Source organism: Monodelphis domestica, chromosome 3 (assembly GCF_027887165.1).
Source record: "Monodelphis domestica isolate mMonDom1 chromosome 3, mMonDom1.pri, whole genome shotgun sequence".
NCBI classification, from domain to species: Eukaryota; Metazoa; Chordata; class Mammalia; order Didelphimorphia; family Didelphidae; genus Monodelphis; species Monodelphis domestica.
In genome coordinates, this window is record NC_077229.1 from 248969872 (window position 1) to 248991593 (window position 21722).

General features: G+C 36.2%; 1 pseudogene; it reads right to left on the reverse strand.

The window, feature by feature from the left end:
* Positions 1-21722, reverse strand: part of LOC100617096 (U6 snRNA-associated Sm-like protein LSm6) — a 131065-nt pseudogene that overhangs the window by 16263 nt on the left and 93080 nt on the right.

Genomic DNA, 21722 nt, shown 5'->3' on the forward strand with positions numbered 1-21722 from the left:
CTTCCTCCTTTAATTTCTCTTCCCTACTTTTCCTCTACCTCTCATAATTGATTTTTTATGTCATTTTTGAGCTCTTCCAGAATCGGTGTCCAAACCATATTTTTCTTTTCGACTTTGGGTGTGTTTACTTGGCTTTTACTATCCCCTTCTGTGTCTGCACCTTATTCTTTGTCTCCATAAAAAGTCTTTAGAGTTACATGCTTTTTTTTGATTTTTTACTCATTTTTTCTAACTAATTATAGGCAGTCTCTATGGGGATTTGGGATACCCTCTGAAGCTTCAGTACTTCCTTGATGTTATTTTTTGCTTAGTTTCTGTGTTGTTGCTAGTTAACCAGATGGTCTGAAGTCTGAGAGTTCTGAGAGTCCTCTCTCCCTGCTGATTCAATTGACCCTTGAGATGCTAATACCATAAAGACTTTCCTCCAGCTTACCTATAAGCTTTTGATCTCAGTCTGAACTTTATCAAGTCAGTTGCTAATCAGATTCTAGAGTCAGGCTTGTGCTTAATTTTTTCAATGGGATTCTTGATTCAATCAGGCACACCTTTGATTGTCTTGTCTTGGAGCTCCACCCTTAATTTTTGGCAAAAAGATTACCGGGAGGCTTCCCCTGAGAACTGTGTCCTAAAGCCAAAACTGTATATTAAGTCCTCAACCCAAACCCAGACTGGGATTTCTGACTTTGCTCTGGGTCCACACAGATTGGCCTCCTTCAGCCTAGATTTCCTTGCATTGGGATTTCAGACTTCTACACAGGTTTGCAATTTCAAGGGGTGTTAGTTGGCTTGGACCACTAATTGTCCAGCAGGATCTCAGGGTCTGACTTAGCTTGGGATTAAGTTCAGAACCTGTGAGTGCAAATGTGTGGGTCACTGGGTGTGTGTGTGTGTGTGTGTGTGTGTGTGTGTGTGTGTGTGAGTGTGTGTGTGTGTGTGTGTGTGTGTGTGTGTGATTTTATCTTAACTTGCTCTTCACTAGATGCTATGCCTCCTCCTGGTTCTACTCCCCTCTCACCTCAGTTCTGCACATGAGCTCTGCCTTACATTTTTGGGGTTTTCTTGTTTTGAAGGTTGTTTTCCTCTGTCTCTTTTGGTTTTTTCACTCCTAGATTAGTTTTTTGGTGATATTTTACTCTTGATCTGATAGGATTTTTGTGGTCAAACTGTGAACTGCTTCCATAGTTACTCGCCCACCTTGGCTCCACCTCTGGAAACTAACTTATATGTTCTAAAATATTTATAGCAATTCTTTATAAAGTGACATAGAACTGAAAACTGAAGGGAAGTCAATAAATTAGAGAATGGCTGAAGTTGTGGATTGTAATGGATTGTTGATGGATTGTAATGGAATAATATTGTTCCATAAGAGATGACAAACAAGATTTTCACGAAATATCTGGAAAGACTTATTTGATATGATGCAAAGTAAAGGAAGCAGACCCAGGAGGTAAACAATAATAGCAATAATATATGATGAACAACTATGAATTACTTTACAATTATCTACAAGCTAAGGTTTCAAGACAACTCATGATGCAAAAGGATATCCACTGCCTTAAAAAGAACAGATGAAGTCCAAGTGCAGACTGAAACATTCGCTTCTTTACTTTATTTCCTTCATGAAAGTTTCTTTAGTTTAAACAATATATGCCTTGTTTTAAAACATGATGAACAGGGAAATACATATTACATAATAATACATGTATGACCTATATCTATCGTATTACCTGCCTTCTTGGGAAGTAAAGAGTAGTGGGAAGAGGGAAGAAAAAAATGAAACATACATTTTTGTATAGAACTAGTGTCAGAACTTGGATAAACATATTTATTATAATTCATTACATATTTACAATAAATCATGTGTCATATTATTATTGTATTATATGTTATGTTTTATATACATGATTACATATGTGTGTGTGTATATATATATGTGTGTGTGTGTGTGTGTGTGTGTGTGTATGTAAAAAAATCTACTTCTTTCCAGAAATACTTTTGGAGGGAGAATTAATGGATTAAAACCTAAACAGAAAATGAAAAAATATAAGAAAGCTTCTGACAATTTAAAAAAGGGGATGGAAAAGATGGAACTAAACATGTGTTGATTGTAATATAATAATTTTAATGTAGGAAATACACAGACGTATTTATTAAAAGCAAAAGGTGATGCTTTCTTTTAAATGACTTTCAGTATCACATTATATGCAATTCTAAACACTATAATCAACCTCAGTATCCCTTAGCAAGGGAATTATCAAATTAACTATGGTATATTACTGCAATAGAATACTATTGTAATGAAGGCCTGAAAGCCCATTTAAGTAAGACTGTCCTCATCAGAGATATTGATTTTTATTGTCTCGTGACTACATGAGGGACAGAGTTGGTTAGAGCTCCAGAGAGAAGAGTTCTTTCATTTACTCGTTTCCAAACTGAAAAGAAAATAAAGGATGTTTCAGATTCTCTCCAAATAATTAAAGACTCTGGGAAGGTGAACTTTAGAGGAGCTGACAACTATATTATATCTTTAGCTCCAACTTATAAAATTAGAGACTTTGGAAATTTTCCCCCTTGCATGAGTTCCAGGACTTCTTCTTTGAGCTGAGGCATATCTTTCCCAGGGGGAGAGTTTATTCACTCTGTGAATTGTCTGTATATTCTCATTCATATAATTTCTTTCAATTATGTTTTCTATAGTCTTGGATAAGAAAGTTTATTTATAATTCACTTAAGAGAAGAGGAATCTATCCATGTCTCCCTATGAAGCATATCTAGATAGTCCCATTTAGACATACAAAAATCTACAAAGCCAATGCACATACACACATAAACACACATACATGTATTGGGGAAAAAAGATTAGCTGGAGTCACATTGTGAAGAATACTAAATACCAAACAGCAGTTTGTTTTTATTTTACAATAGAAGCAAAGAGGAACAACTGGAGTTTATTAAGAAGAGAGTGGCAGAGTCAGATGTCCTGCTAAAGAAAATCACTTCAGGAGGTCAGGTGGGGGATGCAATGGAGTTGGGATAGATGTTATACAGGGGAGTCTAATTAGAATGCTAGTGCAGTAGCACAGAGAAAGGAAATTAGAGGCTGAAGAAAAGATAGTGGGTATTTGAGTACAGGGGAGTAGTAAGTTACCATACATTTTGTGGAGTCAAAAACAGCAATATTTGGCAACTGAATGTATAGGGAGCTGATGGAGAGCAAATTGTTGGCGTTAACATTAAAGTTAAAAAACTTAATAGAATGGAAAATTGGTGTTGCCCTTGACAAAAATGTGGAAGTTAGGAAAAGAATAATTAAAATGAATTCTGTACTCTGCATTAAGATATCTATGGCATATCCTTTTTGATATATTCAATAGAGTATAGGATTAAAGTGTGAGAGAGAGAGAGAGAGAGAGAGAGAGAGAGAGAGAGAGAGAGAGAGAGAGAGAGAGAGACTGAAACTTATGTGTAGATCTATGAATCATTTGTGTCAAATTGGAAACTGATTAGGCCACATTATAGAGATAAGAGGGCATAAGACAACACCTTGGTAAACCCAATGTTTACACTTCTCTAGTAAAATATTAGAAGGAAAAATAAAACAATGAATGAGGCATTTAACTTCTTGAAAAAGGAGGAGAAAGATCTGTGGACTAACAAACAACAGGAAGAATATGTTGTGTCAGAAACTAAAATGGTGGCTGTGAGTGGAAGAAAAGGGACAAACATGAGAGAGAAAAACAAGATTTGGTAACTCACTTTTTTTGGAGTGAGTGAATGTGTGGAAGCAAGGATAGTACTGGGGTTGCCATTCTGGGTAATTTGAATGGTGGAGACTATTTCCCCAATATACATGTACTTTAGTGGGCCTTGTCCCCAGAAGATCACTTACTACTTCTACTCTCAAACTTTTAGTAATTACCATGAGATTACCATGTTTCTAAGAGTGTTGCTTATGTACTTTCACTCTTGTGCATCTTTTTAGTCATCAGCTTGTTGCTGCAACTAGCTTTTAGCATTGGTATTTAATTAGATGGCATAATAAGAACAGATGGAATGAACTAACACTCCCTCCCTAAAAAGTGTGTGGGGCATAATTATCTCATAAAGGCACAGAGAATATAGAAGAAGAGTAGCCTAATTTTGGAATACAATGCTAGAGAGGGATTCATGTAGAAAAAAGTATGGTTTACAACTCTCCATTACTATAAATAATTTCTTGAGTACTTTGCTGGAATGCTTTCTATTCAAAAGTTCATTGACCTTGAATTTGCTTTTACCTGAGGTGTGTGTGTGTGTGTGTGTGTGTGAGAGAGAGAGAGAGAGAGAGAGAGAGAGAGAGAGAGAGAGAGAGAGAGAGAGAGAGAGAGAGAGAGAGAGCAGGTCTTCTTGGTTGAATGTGTTCTTTCACTTGTCCAATCTGTCTGATGACATGATCAATGGGAGGAAATTTTAATATATCTAGTAGGTTAGGTCTTCCTTCTCCTACTTCTTGTTGCAAACTGTTAAAATATATATGGGGGGTGTAAAAGGGAGGACTCTGAAGTGAGGGGTTTGAAGTTATCATTAGAGATAGTTAATGAACAAAACCCCTCCGGACTTCCCTCTCTAACTGGGCAGAGGGCTGGTCCTTTCTCTCTATCCCATATAGCCTCCCAATTGAGAGCAGAAATATTAAAAGGAATGGCAGGGGGGTTCCCTAGAAAATGTTATTTGGCCCTAGTACTGGTGGATTGACTAGTTGACTTGTAGGGAAACATCTTTCCTTCTGTTAAAGAGACAATGTCTGCCGTAACAGTGCCAAGTGTGATGACTATGAAATGGCAAGCAGGACTCTGGCCAAGTGGAGATACTGAAGGAAAATAGGAATTTACTTTTTGTCAGGACTTGGCTTATGCATGTCTGATATGGGGATATGGACCACACACCTAAATTCTTACACTAGATTCTTTTTCAATTGGTCAGTCTAGTCAGAATTTTCATGACCCCATATTGGATTTTCTTGGCAAAGATACTGAAGTGGTTAGCCATTTTCTTCTCTAGTAGTTTATGGCAAACAATTTAAGTCACTTACCCAGGGTCACACAGTGTAATAGTGGGATTTGGTAGAGGAATGAACAAGAAGGAAAGATATAAAAATCAGGTTTTGGGGGGGAGATAGGGCAGAAGAAAAAGGGGTAAGCAGGATTATTACAATTAATCTTAAACCCTAATTTCTATAAACCTATCCTAACCTAACTTATCTAAGCTAAATAATGTTTTCCCAACAACAAATCTCACAAGTGGAGTCCAATCAAATGGGCCAGGATCTTCAGATGAAAAATTCCCAAATCAGGTCCATTGAAGAAGTAGGTCTTCAGTCCTCTGTTCTAGCTGCCAGCAACCAGTTCAAAAGATTCCTCTCTTCAGCTGGTATCACTTAAAAAAAAAAAACTGTTGTCAAACCTCCAAATCCAATGTCTTTCAGGAAAGAAGTGCCAAGACTGTTGGGACCTTAGAATCTTTACCCAGATCTTGACCCTTAGGCTCCTATGTGACTCTCTGTCACATGTTCCTGTCAATCACTCTAACGCTTGCATTACACAGTTCTTTTGCAAACATCTTCTTCTGATTGAGACACGTTAACAAAAAGCCAAATAGGGGGAAGTCCCCTTTAGCATAAGAGTTTACATTCAGAATAAGTATGTTTAGTCCCCTTAAATTCAGTTCACTAATCCCAAAGTTCATTCTGGATCTTTTGATGCAATGTGTAGCTTCTTCAGACATTTTTACAGCACCTTCTCCAAAAGGATCCACTTTCTTGATTTTGGGGTGTTGGCACGTTTCTTTTCCTGAAATTTCTCCAAAAAAATTAAAATCTTGGATTTTTAGGATAACACCACAATCCCCTGAGGAGGATATTGACAAACACCAGAATTACACTGGGATACATGACTGAGAAATGAGGTATATGAAACAATTGTCAAAAGAAAAACAAATGAAAAACAAAGACAAACCACCCTAAAAAAATCCTCAAAATAAAAGAGTAAAAATTATATTCTGTATAAAAATAAGAAGCACAAAAATGATAAAAAATAAAATAAAAATCTTTCAGGTATGAAAATCCTGAGTAAAAACTAAACCTGTAACAGGTTCTTGAATCACAGCAAGGATCAATTAAAGTGACTTATATATACATATAATACATGCATACAATATATACATGTATGCTATACATATGCACATATATACACTTATGTACACTTCATATTTATACACATTTTACATATATACATACACTATAATACAATTAATTTACCATCCTATCATACATTCTATTTACATATATTTATAATTTTGTTTGATATGTGATGTCATATGTTGTTTGTGTTGTGTAATGTATGATGTAGAACAAGTCAGTATCTAATTTTCTTATCTTATTTTCCTTAATCCTACCTAACCAATCCTTATCTTTAAAATTTTTCTAACTAGATGTCTATACTTTAACTAAATCTAAGTATCTAACTACATTTTGTTAATAAATAACTTATCTATAGCTAATTATAACACTGTTAGTACTATAACTATACATTTTTTCACTCATTTAAGTAGTGATTCAATGTAACCTAACCACATTTATGTTTTGTGTTTATGTTTTGTTATGTTGTTACTTTTGCTATGTCATGTTGTTTTGCTATTTTAATATCACTGTTACTGTTATGTAAGTTTTATGTTACAGTAGTATACGACATACTTAACCCTACCTTGGATCTTTCTTTTTCTTCTCTCCTCCTTCTTGAAGTATTCTTCTTCTGTAATTTCATAGTAGTAAATACATTTCTGTATGTGTATGTATGTGAATAAATGTTATTATTTTTTATTATAATACATTACCCCGAAAGTATCAATTCATTAGTTCATTTATCCTGTAATCTTCTACATTGTAAATTTCTCAGTCTTTAAATTTATAAATTTTCAGTCTTTTAATAATGTCCATTAATTCCTGAGTTTTCCTCTTCATCTGCACTGTCTTCTTCTATCCTCTTCTGCAGGAATGGACCTCTTCTTACTGATCTTTTTGACTATAGATTCAATTTGACTGATGATTCTAACTTTCTGCAATCTCTTCTTCATTTTCTTCTTCAATGATTATAACATTTTCATTATTAACACCATGTGCTAATTTTATATGTGAACAATTATACCATGAATCTCTACCTAAAACTTTTACTGAAGATGAAGAGACTAACAGAATAGTTTAAGGACCTAACCACCTTTCTTGTGTTGTTGATGTTTTAGCAAAATTTTTGACATATTCCATATCTCCTGGTTTGTAAATATGAAAAGAATAATCCAAAGGATCAGTTTGAATTAATACTCCCATATCATGTAATTATTTGTGTCTTTGTTGTAAAGCACTTAAGTAAGAAGCAAGTTGACAATCTCCTCCTAAGAGAGATGTATAGACTGTGTTACAAGTTTTTGCTCATAGCAGAGCATGTCCAAAGAGCATTTCATAGGATGATATAAGTAAATCTGCTCTTGATTTTGTACATGGGTTAAACAAAGCTATGAGAACAATCTCTGGCCATTTGAGAATAGTTTCAGCACAGATCTTCCCCACCATAGTCTTCAGTTCCTTATTTACATGCTTCACTTGCCCTAAACTTTGTGGATGTTAAGGAACAGGATATTTTAATGTTATCCCTAGACTTTCATAGACTCATCAGGATGTCATGAGTAAAATGAGATCCCTTAAGTGAATTTTAGATTTATTCCACCCTGCTTAGTCTAACAAAACAGTAATGTCTACACCCCTACTTAGGATTAAGTATTGAGAAGGATGGCCTATGACAGACATGTGCTAGCAAATGACAAATCAGAAACAACTGACAGACCCCTGGGCTGTCCTAAGCCAAGCTTAAGCTACCATTGGTACATGTGAGATTCAGGAAGTGATGTAAAAATGGTCTATATATTTCACATCACGTCCTCTCTTGGTCTATGTTCACGGAGGGGTGGTTCTGGTGGTAGTGTGCTGAGCATCTTGACATCTTGGCATGGCTGCATCAATTGTCTGGGTTTGGTGGTGAGCATCCTTGATACAATACTGGGAGAAGCTTAGCAGCCTAGATCAGGTGAGGCATCTTCACTGAGCTCTCTTGAAGTTTAGGCTGATTCATTTTTCCCTTTACCTTCCAAAACACTATCCTCTTAGGAAGCCTCTAATCTTCTGAGGACATCTCATGGTGGAGGTCTTTCAACTCCCCCTGTCATAGGATAGGCCAGAAAAATCCGGTACACTTTTCCTTCTCTCTTCTTCTTAATTCCTTACCTGTATATTGATTAAACCACCATCAAATTTCCAAATGACTTGAGTATTTTATTTGGGATTTTCCCTGGGGAATGGTTAAATTTATATTCAGTCACAACCCTAAATTTACCTTTACAGTCTGACTAATCCACAAAGGGTGTAATCAGGACGCTCAAATTTCTGTTAAATCTCTTTCCTTTCTTGCTTTATTGCTCAAATCAGTCAGTCTTTTAAAGAGCTAAGTTGGCTTCAAAACACACCTGCTAGAGCAGGTGATTATAAAACATCTTTTTTCTCTCTTTTCTCCTTAATTTGAATTGAAAACAGCCATGTTTTTTAAAACCATAAAAGCAGGAGGACTGGGGAAGCTGTTTACCTATGAATTCCATTTCCCTCAGGGAACAAACAACCAATTATCCCACCCTCACTGACAATACTGCCTAGATTACTCTTAACTAGCAGTGAGAGAAACCTGGAGGAAGTTTTGGCCTTGTCCTTCTCCCTATGTGTCTCTGGTTTTAAAATTAAGTGAGGAGTAAGAAAAAACAAAACAAAACAAAACAAGCAAACAAACAAACAAAACCTGTGAGGCCCAGTAAGAAAAGCAGAGGCTTTACTCAAAGAGAGAAACTGTTTTACCCTGAAGGTAAAGTAGAGGAGGCTTGTGACCACTTCCAAATCAAACAAAAACTCAGTCTTAGCCTCAGGCAAAAGGCTTTGTTTTCTGTCTCCTTTTGGCCTAGGGTTCTTGATTGGATTAAAAGGCTCTTTACTTTTGCACTACACTCAAATATTTTGTTTTCACTTGCTGAATTTTAAGCCCTAGCCAGTAGCAACATCTACTGAATAAAACCAAAATTTTAAATAATTATAAAATATATAAAAAAATGAATACTACATTCTATGACATTTGTATGGTGGTTGAAGAACCAGGGACATTAAAGATTCCAGAATACCTCCAATTTCTTATGTTATTAGGTAGTTTCATTTTTATATTCCTAAATACTATGATGAGGAATGCTAACTTGAAAAAAATTGAAGCTAAAATGCAGGAAAACATGCAAAACCAATTGGATAGCTTAAAGTGGTTCTTACAGGATCAATTGGCAAATACTGACCCCACCAAAAATATGTCTGATCCTGATAAACCTAGTTCTGAACCTCTAAATGTGGAAATTCCCTTCCCTGAAATGGAAATGAAAAACACCTCTCCTAAATCTCAGCTAACAGATTGGTTCTCTCCTGGTCTGCTAACCTTGGCTGAACTTAATTCCAAATACCCTTCTCCTGAAAACCAAACTTCTGAAATCCCAGTTTCACCTACCCAAAAACCAATTCCAGTACCAAGGAAATCTTGTCCTTCTAAAGAAACTCATTCTAGTCAAATTGACCCATAGGTACCCAATTTAATTACAGGCCATTTTCCTCTAAGAGAAGTACCTGAAACAGGACCCAACAGGGATGTGGTGACTCTAAGGCACAATATGCCTAGCAAGCTGCCAGCCAGAGTCACCTCTCCAGGGAAAAAGGAAAAGAGGAGAAGTGACATGCCTTATATAGATGGTTTTATGTAACTTTCCTGTCTCTCATTTGTACCAATGATAGCTTAGCTTGACTTAGGACAGCCCAGGGGTTTGTCTGCTTTTTCTGCACATGTCTGTTGAAGGCCATTTCCTCAAATAATTAAATCTTGAGTTTGGTGCAGATCCTTCTAATTTTGTTAAACTAAGGAGGGTGGAGAAATTCAGGGTTCCCAAGACCTGATTCTGTTAGTCCAAGTATCACTATTGTTATTGATTAGGAAATAGCTAAATCAGATCATCTAAAGTCCTGTCCCATTAGGGTGGTATAGTTTTAAATTACACAACTCTGAGGATTATTTACAACTATACTATTATAGGGAGTCCATCTTAATAGCCACAAGAGAGTGTTTAGACAGTACAGATAGGTGGACAGAACTTGAAGGAATCAAGCAAAATGAGGAAGAGACAGCCTTCAGATTCATGGACAGAATTACTGAGTTTGAGGGCTGATACCTGGATTTTGACCTTTCTAAAGAAAATTGCATGAGACAAATTAAAAGGCACTTTGTCAAAAACTCTTGCAAAGTGATTAGGGATTATTTTAGAAGACATTGCCCAAGATGGCCAGTGAGGAACCCTAAAGAATTACCGAAAACTTCTCTATATGTTTCAAAGGGAAAAAAGAAAAGGAGGAAGAGAATAATGATCTTATGGGAAAAATGAGAAACAATTGATATATTTAACAGATAGGATTGTTAAACTGGAAAAATGGCAAGATACTCAACCAATGGCACTTGCCCCTCTCCAGGAATCTAGTTATCGATCCATTACCTGCAAATTTTGTGAGAAGGACCACAGAATGATAGAGTGCAGAACTTTATTCAAGGCAATCAGAAAGAATATGCAATTTAATAACAACTATAGAAATGATAATTATAGAAATAACTATAATAATGATAATGGAAACCACAACTTTAGGAGTGATAACTATAGGAATAGATATTGGGGAAATGATAACTCAAACCAAATGACTCCACAAGAATATAACTTAAGTGGTGCTCATCCAAAAAATACTCAGGGTGCTAATGACCTTCAGGGGGGTACCCAGAGAACTTCCCAAATACCATGAAGGTGTCTGGCAGGGCCTGGGGCCCAGAAATCAGAGGATACAATCTTTGATTTTTTGGACCCTGATGTCCTACTATTCATTGTCCCTATCTACTGCCCCCTATGCTGAAAATCCCCATGTTACCTTAAAGGTCGGTAAAACGTATTATCATTGTCCTTCAGACACTGGAGCTTCCAGGTTTGTATTAAAGAATACACCTGATTTACATTGCTATTCCATTGGCTCAGAGAATGTAATGGGAGTGTCAGGGATACCCCAAGCAGCTTTCCCCTACAATGGTATCTGTAGGACCCCTAGAAGTAAAACATTCCTTCCTTTTGATGCCTGACTCCCCTTTAAATTTGCTGGGGAGGGACCTTCTATGCAGATGGTTTCTTATCATTGGAAGTTCCTGAGGAATCTTTAAAATTATTCCCTGTACATCTCTCAGAGAGTCAGGAAGGGAAAGAGCATCCCACCTTTGCAATACTTGTAGATATACTGGAGTCTTTTTGAGCCACATCTTCTTCCTATGTAGACTTACTTAAGTTGGCTGTGCCTGTGCAGATAAAAACTAAATCTAGCCCACCTCCTTCCATTCCTCAGTATCCCTTCTCAAAAGAGGCAATTGAGGGTATTATCCCAGTAATTTACTCATTAATTGACCATAGATTAATAACTAATAAAATCTGAAAAGAATTTGCCCATCCTGCCCATTAAAAAAAACAAAAATAGGGCCCAATAGCAAACATCTCTATAAATGCGTACAGGATTTGAGGGCTGTGAACAATCACATTATAAAGAGACACTCCATAGTTTCCAACATACATAGAATTATTTCTTCTATTCCTAGCATAACTAGATACTTTACAGTAGTGGACTTGTGCTCAGCTTTTTTTTTTCCTTACCCATACATGAGAACTCCAGGCATTTCTTTGTTTTCACTTGGAAGGGCTCTCAATTTATATATAGTCATCTGCCACAAGGGTTCAGTTTATTTGCACAAATTTTGAGCCAAGACACAGATAATATAACACTTAAAAGCACTAAGTTAATCAAATATGTAGATGATCTACTCTGGACTTCAACAGACTCAGAAGCATGCCAGGAAGATAGTAAACACCTTCTTTTGGAATTGCACAACAGAGGGCATAAGATCTCAAAGGATAAAGTTCAGTGTCCCCTTAAAGTGTCTCCCTAAAGTATAACATTTGGGGTTCATCCTGACTGTGACTGCCCACTCTATTTCTCCCAAATGAATTGAAAATATTCAAAATTTAAGTGCTCCAACCACTAAGAAACTGTTGATACCAATTTTAGGAGCAACAAGGTTTTGCAGGCAATGGATTCCTTGCTATGGAGAAATTACTAAACCCCTTATAACACTAACAAGGGACTCAGTCCCTGAACCATTTAAATTAGAGCCAGAATACCTTTCAGCACTATCAGATCTAAAACAGGCTATCCTGCCTTCCCCTTCTCTAGTCATCCCAGATTACAAGCCATTTACTTTGTATGCACATGAGCAAAGAAGGGTAACTTCAGGTGTTTTAATTCAGACTTTGGGACCTTCTCAGCACACAATTGCTTATTATTCTGCTCAGTTGGACCCAGTAGCATCAGGAACACCACTATGTCTTAGAGGAGTAGCTGCTACAGCCATACTAGTGACAAAAACTGTTGATCTAGTATTGGGATGCCCATTAACAATTATGTGCCCACATGAGGTAGAAGCATTGTTGCTAAGGCATAGAACACAGGCATTCTCGGATCAGAGAATGACAAGGTATGAAATGACATTGTTAAACAGTGAAAACATTACCTTGAAAGGCTGTACAACTCTTAAGCCTGCCACCTTGCTTCCAGATTTACCAACTTCAGGACAACCATTATATAGTTGTGAAACACTAGTGTCCATGGCAGAAAAGTCACGAGATAATCTCTTGTACACTCCCATAGACAATCCAGATTTGGTCTTATTTACTGATTGTTCCTCTTTTATTAGGGATAGCATATGCTACATTGGAGCTGCTGTAGTCACAGAATTTGCCACTGAGTGGTCAGCTTCACTACCCTTTAATATTAGCACTCAAGGTACAGAACTCATAGCTCTGAAACATGTCTGTATAATTGCCAAGGATAAAAAAGCAACAATTTATATGGATACTAGATATGTTTTTGGCATTTGTCACTCAGTTGGGATGCTATGGCTGCAGAGAGGATTTTTAAACTCAGCTGGAAAATCTATAGGTAAAGCAGAAATTATTAATGAAGTTCTTTCTGCTCTACAGCTGTCTGAAGCCCTAGCTGTAGTTCATTTCTCTTCACATACATGTGGCACTGACCTTGTCTCTAGGGGAAATAAGCAAATGCCTCTGCAAAGCTAGAAGCCATAGAAAGGCCTGAATTAATTTTAAAATTAACAAGCACTGCTGACTTAAATTCATCACTTTCCTATAATGGAAAGGAGTGAAAAAATGGAAGCAAAAATTCAAAGCAAAACAGATTAATGGAGTATTGGTGTCCTCTGAAGGAAAACCCCTGCTACATAGAAGTTTTTATCACCAAATTTGCCTCTGTATTCATAAAAATGGTCACTTTGGTACCCAGGACATCATGGACTCCATTAAGAGAGTATGGATAGCCCTTGGTATAACTACAATACCCTCTAAAGTGTGTACAGTCTGATCTACCTGCCAAGCTTATAAACAACATGCCTTTCATGGTAAAGCCTTTGGTGTGAGTCCTCTGGCTTACACACTTTTTGAGCACCTACAGATAGATTTCATAACAATGCCAAAGGCTGGACACTATAAATGTTATCTATTCATAGTAAATCAACTGACCATATGGAGGAAGCATTTCCTTTTGCCCAAGCCACAGTGGCTTTTGTTGCTAAGGTGCTTTTAAAAGAGATTATTCCTTACTTTGGAATGCCAGCATATATTGATTCAGATAGAGGAGGACATTTTACTGATTCTTTCCTAAATCAGATATATTCTTGCTTGGGGATAACTCCCAAATTTCTTATACCATATCATCCCCAGAGCTCAGGTCAAGTTAAAAGAATGAACAGAGAACTTAAAACTATGATTGACAAAGGATGCACTGAGACCTATTTAAAAATGGCCTGAAATTCTCTCTCTGGCCCTGTTTCATCTTAGAAGCAGGCCTAGAGGAGACCTACACATCTCATCATTTAAGATGCTTTCTGGACATTCATCTATACAGGCTAAGCCTTTCTCCCCTGCATATATATATATATATATATATATATATATATATATATATATATATCACTATTAGGGGGACATACTAGTATTGCTTCCTATATACAGGAATTATAGCACAAACTGCATGAACTCCATGAATCTGCAGCTGCAGTATAGGCCGGACCACTAGACTATTCACTTCATCACCTGAACCCAGGAGACAATGTGTATAGTAAGAATTTCCAGCATAATGGAGCAATTCAGCCTTCCTGGAAAGGACCATTTCAAATATTGTTAACTACCCCAACATCTATGAAGATTGATGAGAAGGACTCTTGAATTCATTGCTCACATGTACAGAGATCATCTTCTGTTGAGACTGATTGACTGTATCCTATCACATGCATTGGAGATAATAATCCATTGACAATTGGATGCTGTTTTTCGAGAACACATTGAATTCATGATTTTTTCTTTCCCCCTTATTTTTACTATTGCTTTTCTTTTCTTTTGATTAAAATATTTTATTTCCCCCCCTTTTTTCTCATTTCTTGTACTAAAGGTACAAACAATATTTTTCTGCAGTAATATAAGTTTAATATATATTAATTATCATAATAATTAATTATTATCATATATAATAAAATGTACATATAAACATATAAAATAAAAATAATAAATTATATATATATATATATATATATATGTACTTGATACAGAGCCCAAAAGCTTTAGACTGTGGGAACCTGCCAATAATTGATAAAATATTATGAGACTATGATTAATGTTTGTGTCTGATTCCAGTAAAAGGGATAAAAACAAGGAGTAAAGACTTAACCTGAATAGTGTCAAAAAGAGCACACAGGAAAAACTATTGTGAGACTTGAGGTTGCCATGCTTGAGATATGTTAAGTCATAGGACTTTCTTGTATCTACACTCTTTGTGAAATACTCACAGACAAGTACTGAAGTTTGGTTGTCATCCTGGCTCCCCATATCCCTGAAAATAACAAAAGTCAGACCAAGGAATGACACTTCCCTATCAAAATAAAATTCTAGTTCTTTTTGTTTCTTATAGTATGGCAACTTCCTGTCATCATGGCTGCAAATGGGTAAGTGAAATATTACTGCATTCTGTCCTATAGACTTGTGCGATAGAAATTATTTTAAATTGAACTCTAATACAAGGGCTTGTTAGAAATTTATTAAACCCTAATACACGGGCCTATTATTAATTTATTCTTGCTTACTCAAAATTTTATATACATAAATTTTGGAATTTTGATTCTAATTTTGAATTTTTTTCTTTCTTTCTCCCAAAAGTTTAAAGTTTAACTTCCTTCAATTTTTTCTTTATGTTTTTGTTTTTTTCCTCTTCTTTTGATGATTGACTCATACACCCACATAACTTAACTATGCATCCTGAGCCATCCAGAGTCTATTGTTAGTGGTACTCCAAATCGAGGTATAATTTCCTTAATCAACACTTTCACCACAAAGTTTAATATATTTGTATTTGATGGAAAAGCTTCAGTCCATTTGGTTAATCTATCAACAATTACCAAGCACAACTTGTATCTCCCAGCTTTTGGCATGCTGATGCAATCAATCTGCAGCCTCTCAAATGGACAATACACTAAAGATCTACCACCTAAACCTTTCTGTCTGAATGCCCCTTGATTGAATTTTTGGCAAACAGAACTGGAACAGATCTTATTTGCTACAGTACTTATTCCAGGAGCTACCCATTGTCTCTTTACAGTTTCAATTACAGCTTGAGAACCAAAATAACCTTTTGTGTGAATGGCCTGACATAAATATATATATAGGTCTTTTGGTAATAGCAGCTTTCCAGTATCTGCTAACCATATACCATGTTCTTTTCTTGCTCCAAACGTGTCCTTTAATTTTTGTATTTCTGAGTCTATGTAAGCTTTTTCTAGATCATCAGATTCAATAGTTGATATATTTACAACATACAATGGTTCATTTCTGGCTGCAAATTTCACAGTTATATCAGCTTTATGATTTCTTTTAGCAACTGAGTCTCTGTCTTAAGTATGACTTCTACAATGTATTATCACCAGCTGTTTTTGCTTCTGGATAGCATCCAACTACTCAGTTATTATTTCTGCAGGAGAAATTGATTTTTCCCATGTAGTAATAAAACCTTGTTATTTCCCGATTTTTCCTGTATCATGACACACTCAAAAAGCATAATGGGTGTCTGTGTATACATTTGCACTTTTACCATCAGCCAGAACACATACTTGCTTTAATGCAACTAACTATGCACATTGAGTACTAATGTTACTTGGAAATGATCTATACCATATGGTCTCAAATTCTGTGACAACTATAGCACCTGTACATCGAATTTTATTATACAAATATGAAGAACCATCTGTGAATAAAATCAAATCTCTATTTTCAATAGGAGTGTCTTTTAAATCCATCCTCACCATATCCACTAGATCTACTACTTCTACACATTCATGTAATGGTTCACCATTCTTTGGCAAATCAGAAGGAAGCATAGCCAGATTTAATACACTACATCGCTTCAACTTGATGTTTTCACTACCTAGAAATATAATCTCATACTTAGATATTTGTTGGTCTGAATATGCTTGAGTACAAAATTTCCTCATAAGAGCTTCTATTTGATATGAACAAAATAACGTCAATGGACACCCCAAAACTAAGTCTGATGACTTCTGAACTAACACAGCTACAGCAGCTACACCCCTTAAACAAGGAACTGTACTTGCAGCAATTGCATATAGCTGACAACTATAGTATCCAATTGGACAATAACTTTGTCCTAAAGTCTGTGTCAGTACATCAGATGCAGTTCCTTTCCTCTCATTCACAAATAATTGAAAAGGTTTGGTATAGTCTGGGGTTCCAATGTCTGATAAAATCTCTTCCTTAAGCTTACTTAAGGCTTGCAAATGTTCAGGTTTGAGTTTCAGAGGTTCTAGTTCTGTGTTCTTGGTTAGATCAGTTAAACATTTAGTAATTTCACTATACCCAGGTATCCATTGCCTATAGAAACCAGTTGTTCCAAGAACAGCTCTGTGTTGCTTCTTGATCTTAGGTGCACTCAGTTTCTGGATATCAGCTATTCTTTTCTAAGTGATACTTCTGGAACCCTCTGACAACACAAAAGCAAGATATTCAATAAGAGGCAATACCCATTGAAGTTTTGCCTTAGAGATTTTATGTCCACATTTATATAATTCAATCAAAAGAATCTTGCTATTTTCTTAAAAATATTTTGGCAGATGGAGATACTAAGAGGATATTGTAAACCTTAAAATTTATTAGACTTATAAATGTTGGAAATTTCACCATTGGGAAATTTCATACTTGAAAAATTTCCTATTGAGAGTGGGAACTCTATTGGAATGTGAACCCCATTGGCATCGGAGGTTCCTCCTCCCTTCTTAAGATTACTTTAGGACAGAAACCTTTTGCTGAACAATGGAAAGGGCTTTGACCTATGCTTAAGCATACAACAGGAATTTCTTTGAGTCATGATTGATTTTAGAATTGATACAATGGAGATACTTGGAATGACAGAACCAGATCTTGGAAATTGCAATCTCCACCCTACTCAGTCCTAACAGGATTTAGGAAGGGCTGCAGCATAGATCAAAATTTAATTATTCCAATCTCTACCCTACTCAGGGTAACAGGATTTAGGAAGGGCTGTAGAAAAAGATCAAGATTTAATTATTTGAGAATATGACCTTCAACAGACATGTGCAAAGCCACAGACCTTTGGGCGGTCCTGGGTTAAGCTAGAGCCACCATTGGCACAGGGAAAATGGTGGACAGTGATTGGTAGATGTGAGAACTGAGGGGAGGGAACTTGGATGGTTTCCTTAAAGAGAGAGGGGTCTGAGGACTGAGGGTGTGGTTGGAGAGTTTTGGCTCTGAGTGGTTGGAGAGGTGCTCTGAGAAGCTGGCTCTGAAGGAAGTATGGAGGTGGAGGCCCTTGAGGCTGTTTCTCCATTTTGGTCACGTGAGTAATAGGGACTGATCTCCTTTCTTTGCCCCAGCTATCTAAGGGCTTGGGCCTTTTGGCCCAGCCTAAACAGAAGGGGTATTTAAGCCCTATTCCCTTCTCTCCCCTTTCTCTCTCTCTCTCTCTCTCTCTCTCTCTCTCTCTCTCTCTCTCTCTCTCTCTCTCTCTCTCTCTCTCTCTCTCTCCTCTCTCTCTCTCTCTCACTCTCTCTCTCTCTCTCTCTCTCTCTCTCTCTCTCTCTTTCTCTCTCTCTCTCTCTCTCTATCTATCTCTAATTCCTTTCTTCCTCCTGTTTGTAATTAAACTCTATAAAAGGTTGATGGCTGACTTGAGTTTTCATTTAGGAATTACATAGCTGAATTCCTTGGTGACCTTAAATTAATATATATCAGTCTTTTAAAGTGATATCCTTGTTACAATATCATCTACAAAATGTACTATTTTACTCTCTTTGAATGTTCTTGTTTTAAGGACTCTGTTCAAAATTTGTGAGAATTGACTTGGAGAATGGCGGAAACCTTATGGAAGATGAGTCCAGGTCCACTGGGCTCCTCATGTGAAAGCAAAGATCTTTTGAGAATCCTTGTGAATTGGAATTGAGAAAAATGCTGTACATAAATCTACCACAGTGAAATATCTTTCTTGACCTGGGATGGAAAAACTCATAGCAGCTGGACTTGGTACTATAGGATGAGTTTATTACATGATGGTTTACAGCTCTCAAATCCTGAATGAATCTGTAGACAATTCTGCCACCTTGATCTAGCTATTGCTTTTTCATTGGAAGTATGGGCATATGGTATTCTAAGAAGCACACTATTATGATCCCTTATTGAATTAGGGACTCAATGATAGGTCTTAGCCCTTCTATAGCTTCTTTACTCAAAGGGTATTGAAGAACACAAGGAACTGGTCCTTCCTTGGTTCTCACTGTTATTGTAGTAGCTGATTTCAATAGGCCTACATCTGTGGAAGACTTTGACCACAACTCTTCTGGGATATCCTCAGGAACAGGATAGATGGAATCCAACTCATTCTCTGCACTGACTGAATCTAAGAATAGCAATGGAATAACTTTCAGAGATTCTTCTGGGAGCTGTAATGATTTATCCCCAAGGTCAATACAATGAATTATTGCTCGTAATTTACAAAGCAATTCCCTCCCAAGAAAGTTCATTGGACATTCTGGCATACAAAGGAATGCATGTTCCACAGATAAAGGACTTAAAGTTATCATTTTATGTTGTAATTTTGCTACTCTCTCAGCTTTTCCAGTAGCTCAAATTACTTCCATAGTACCAACAACTTTACAGTCTTTAGGAAGAATTTGCAAAACTGATTTACTGGCTCCAGTATCCACCAAAAGATCATATATGATGACCTAGAGTTACAGAAATATAGGGTTCAGTGCTATTTGGAGATTGGAAGGTTTCAAGAACTGGTGCAAGCTCAGTAACATCAGTACACAGCTTAGTCATTTCCTGTCCATCCAAGTCTACATCTGTTGAATTACATGACTTTCCCAGGATTTTGTATCATTAGCTTTTATATTACTCTCGTTGGTCCTTAAATTCTTCATCTTAGTATCATTGTTCCCATTTACAATTTCATTATTGTTATTATTTAGTTCATATTCTTCATTAATTTCACTTATTCTACATTAGGATTTTCTATGTTCTTTCTCTGTACAATTATTTACACTAATTATATCCTCCTTTGATACAATTCATTTGTATCTCCATCTATTGTATTTTCATTACTCTCAATTTCATTTATTCTCAACTCATTTTCATTTATACCACACTCATTTCTTTATTCATTTTCATATGTCCCTAGGGGAAACCTTCATAAGGCACTTGTACCCTTGTTCTGATCACCTTTTACTACCTGGCTGCACTTTGGCCTAATTCCAGAATTTACCCATAATTGCATAGTATCTAGATTTGGAGCTTGTTGGCCCTGGCAACATGCATTTTGACATTGATTAACATCTATTTTGATTGTTATTATTATTTTTATTCCATCTGTTGTTATTATAATAATTATTATTCCAATTATTGTATTGTCTATTAAAACCATTATTCCTATTTATTTGCCTTCTGACTTGATTTCTGAACCTGCAGTCTCAGGACAGATGATCGACCCAATCACAAAGGAAACAGTGCCTAAGATCTGATCTCCTCTCACTAGTCCTTTAGTTATTATTATACCGTGGCTGAACAGATCTCAAAGCATCCACAGCCTTTACTTCCTTAATTTCACTTTTTTTTTAGCTTTCAATTCAGCTTCCCTCAATTTTCTTTTCAAATCTTCAACAATGGAATCCCTATCCTCAGCTTTTTCTCCTGGATCATTTGTTAAATAAGTAGCCTTTCTCCTCAATTCCTCCAAATCAAGCTCTTCCCAATCTGGGTAATTTTACTTAAAGAATTGTCTCACTCTTGGAAGTACATTCTTCACAATGATACGTTTGGTGTGGCCAATGGTGCCTTCTTAAAGTGCATCCATCCCCAATAGAGTTTCAGCTGCTTTTGTTATCCTTTCTAGGAAAACCTCAAGTGCTTCAAATACTTTATGCTTTATGGCCTCAAACTTTGACCTAGCATTGGGTCTCTTTGTAAAACTCCCCATGACATCCAGGATTGCATCTCTCGCTTCAATTAGCATATCATATACCCCATCATCTGCAGTATCCAGCTTCAAATTTTCTGGCCATGATTGTAACAGAAGGTCTGATCTCATTTTCTCTATAAAGTTATTTCTTTCTCTCTTTGTTAGGACCTCTTTCATTAGGAGAGGAAAATCATTAAAATCAGGGTCATATAATTCAATTGCCCTAACCATCTCTTTAATCACTTTATTTGGCTTGTCACTAAAATTTTGGGGCTCTCCTTTTAATGATTGAAGGTCCTCTGGGGAAAATCTTTTGTGAGTTCTTACAAATCTCTTAGGGGACTTAGATTCACTATTCCTGCTGCATCTTCCTGCTCCAACCTATTTAAACTTTTTCCCTTATTGCTTATATTGCTGTTATCATTTCCACATCTCAGGTTCTTAGTAACATTATTCATAGTGTTCCACTGTATCCATTTGTTGTTTCATGTGCATGACCATAATTTTAAACTCAGAATCCCTTTTAAACCGAGCAACTAGATCTTTTAGTTGATTTCCACAAATACACAAAGAGGCATAAGACTTGTACAGGACACATCCACAGATAACAATAAGGGGAACATAGGCCATTATATCACATAAATTAATGTCCTTTACAGGTTTCATAGAGTTCATTTGAAATATAGCATGCCAATAATTTGGGAAAATTACAAATATAAGATAAAAAATACACACTACATATTCACAGAGCAAAATTAACATAGTACTTAACATGCTTGATGACATGTTAGCATCCATAGATAAAATAGAATTTAAAACAATATTGTTACAATGATCTTTATACATAAAACAATAAGATGTTATAATTTTTCAAATTAAAAAAAACAGTTTTTCTAAGATGGCCACTCCAAGATGGCTGCTGGGAGACTGTGATGCAGTCAAA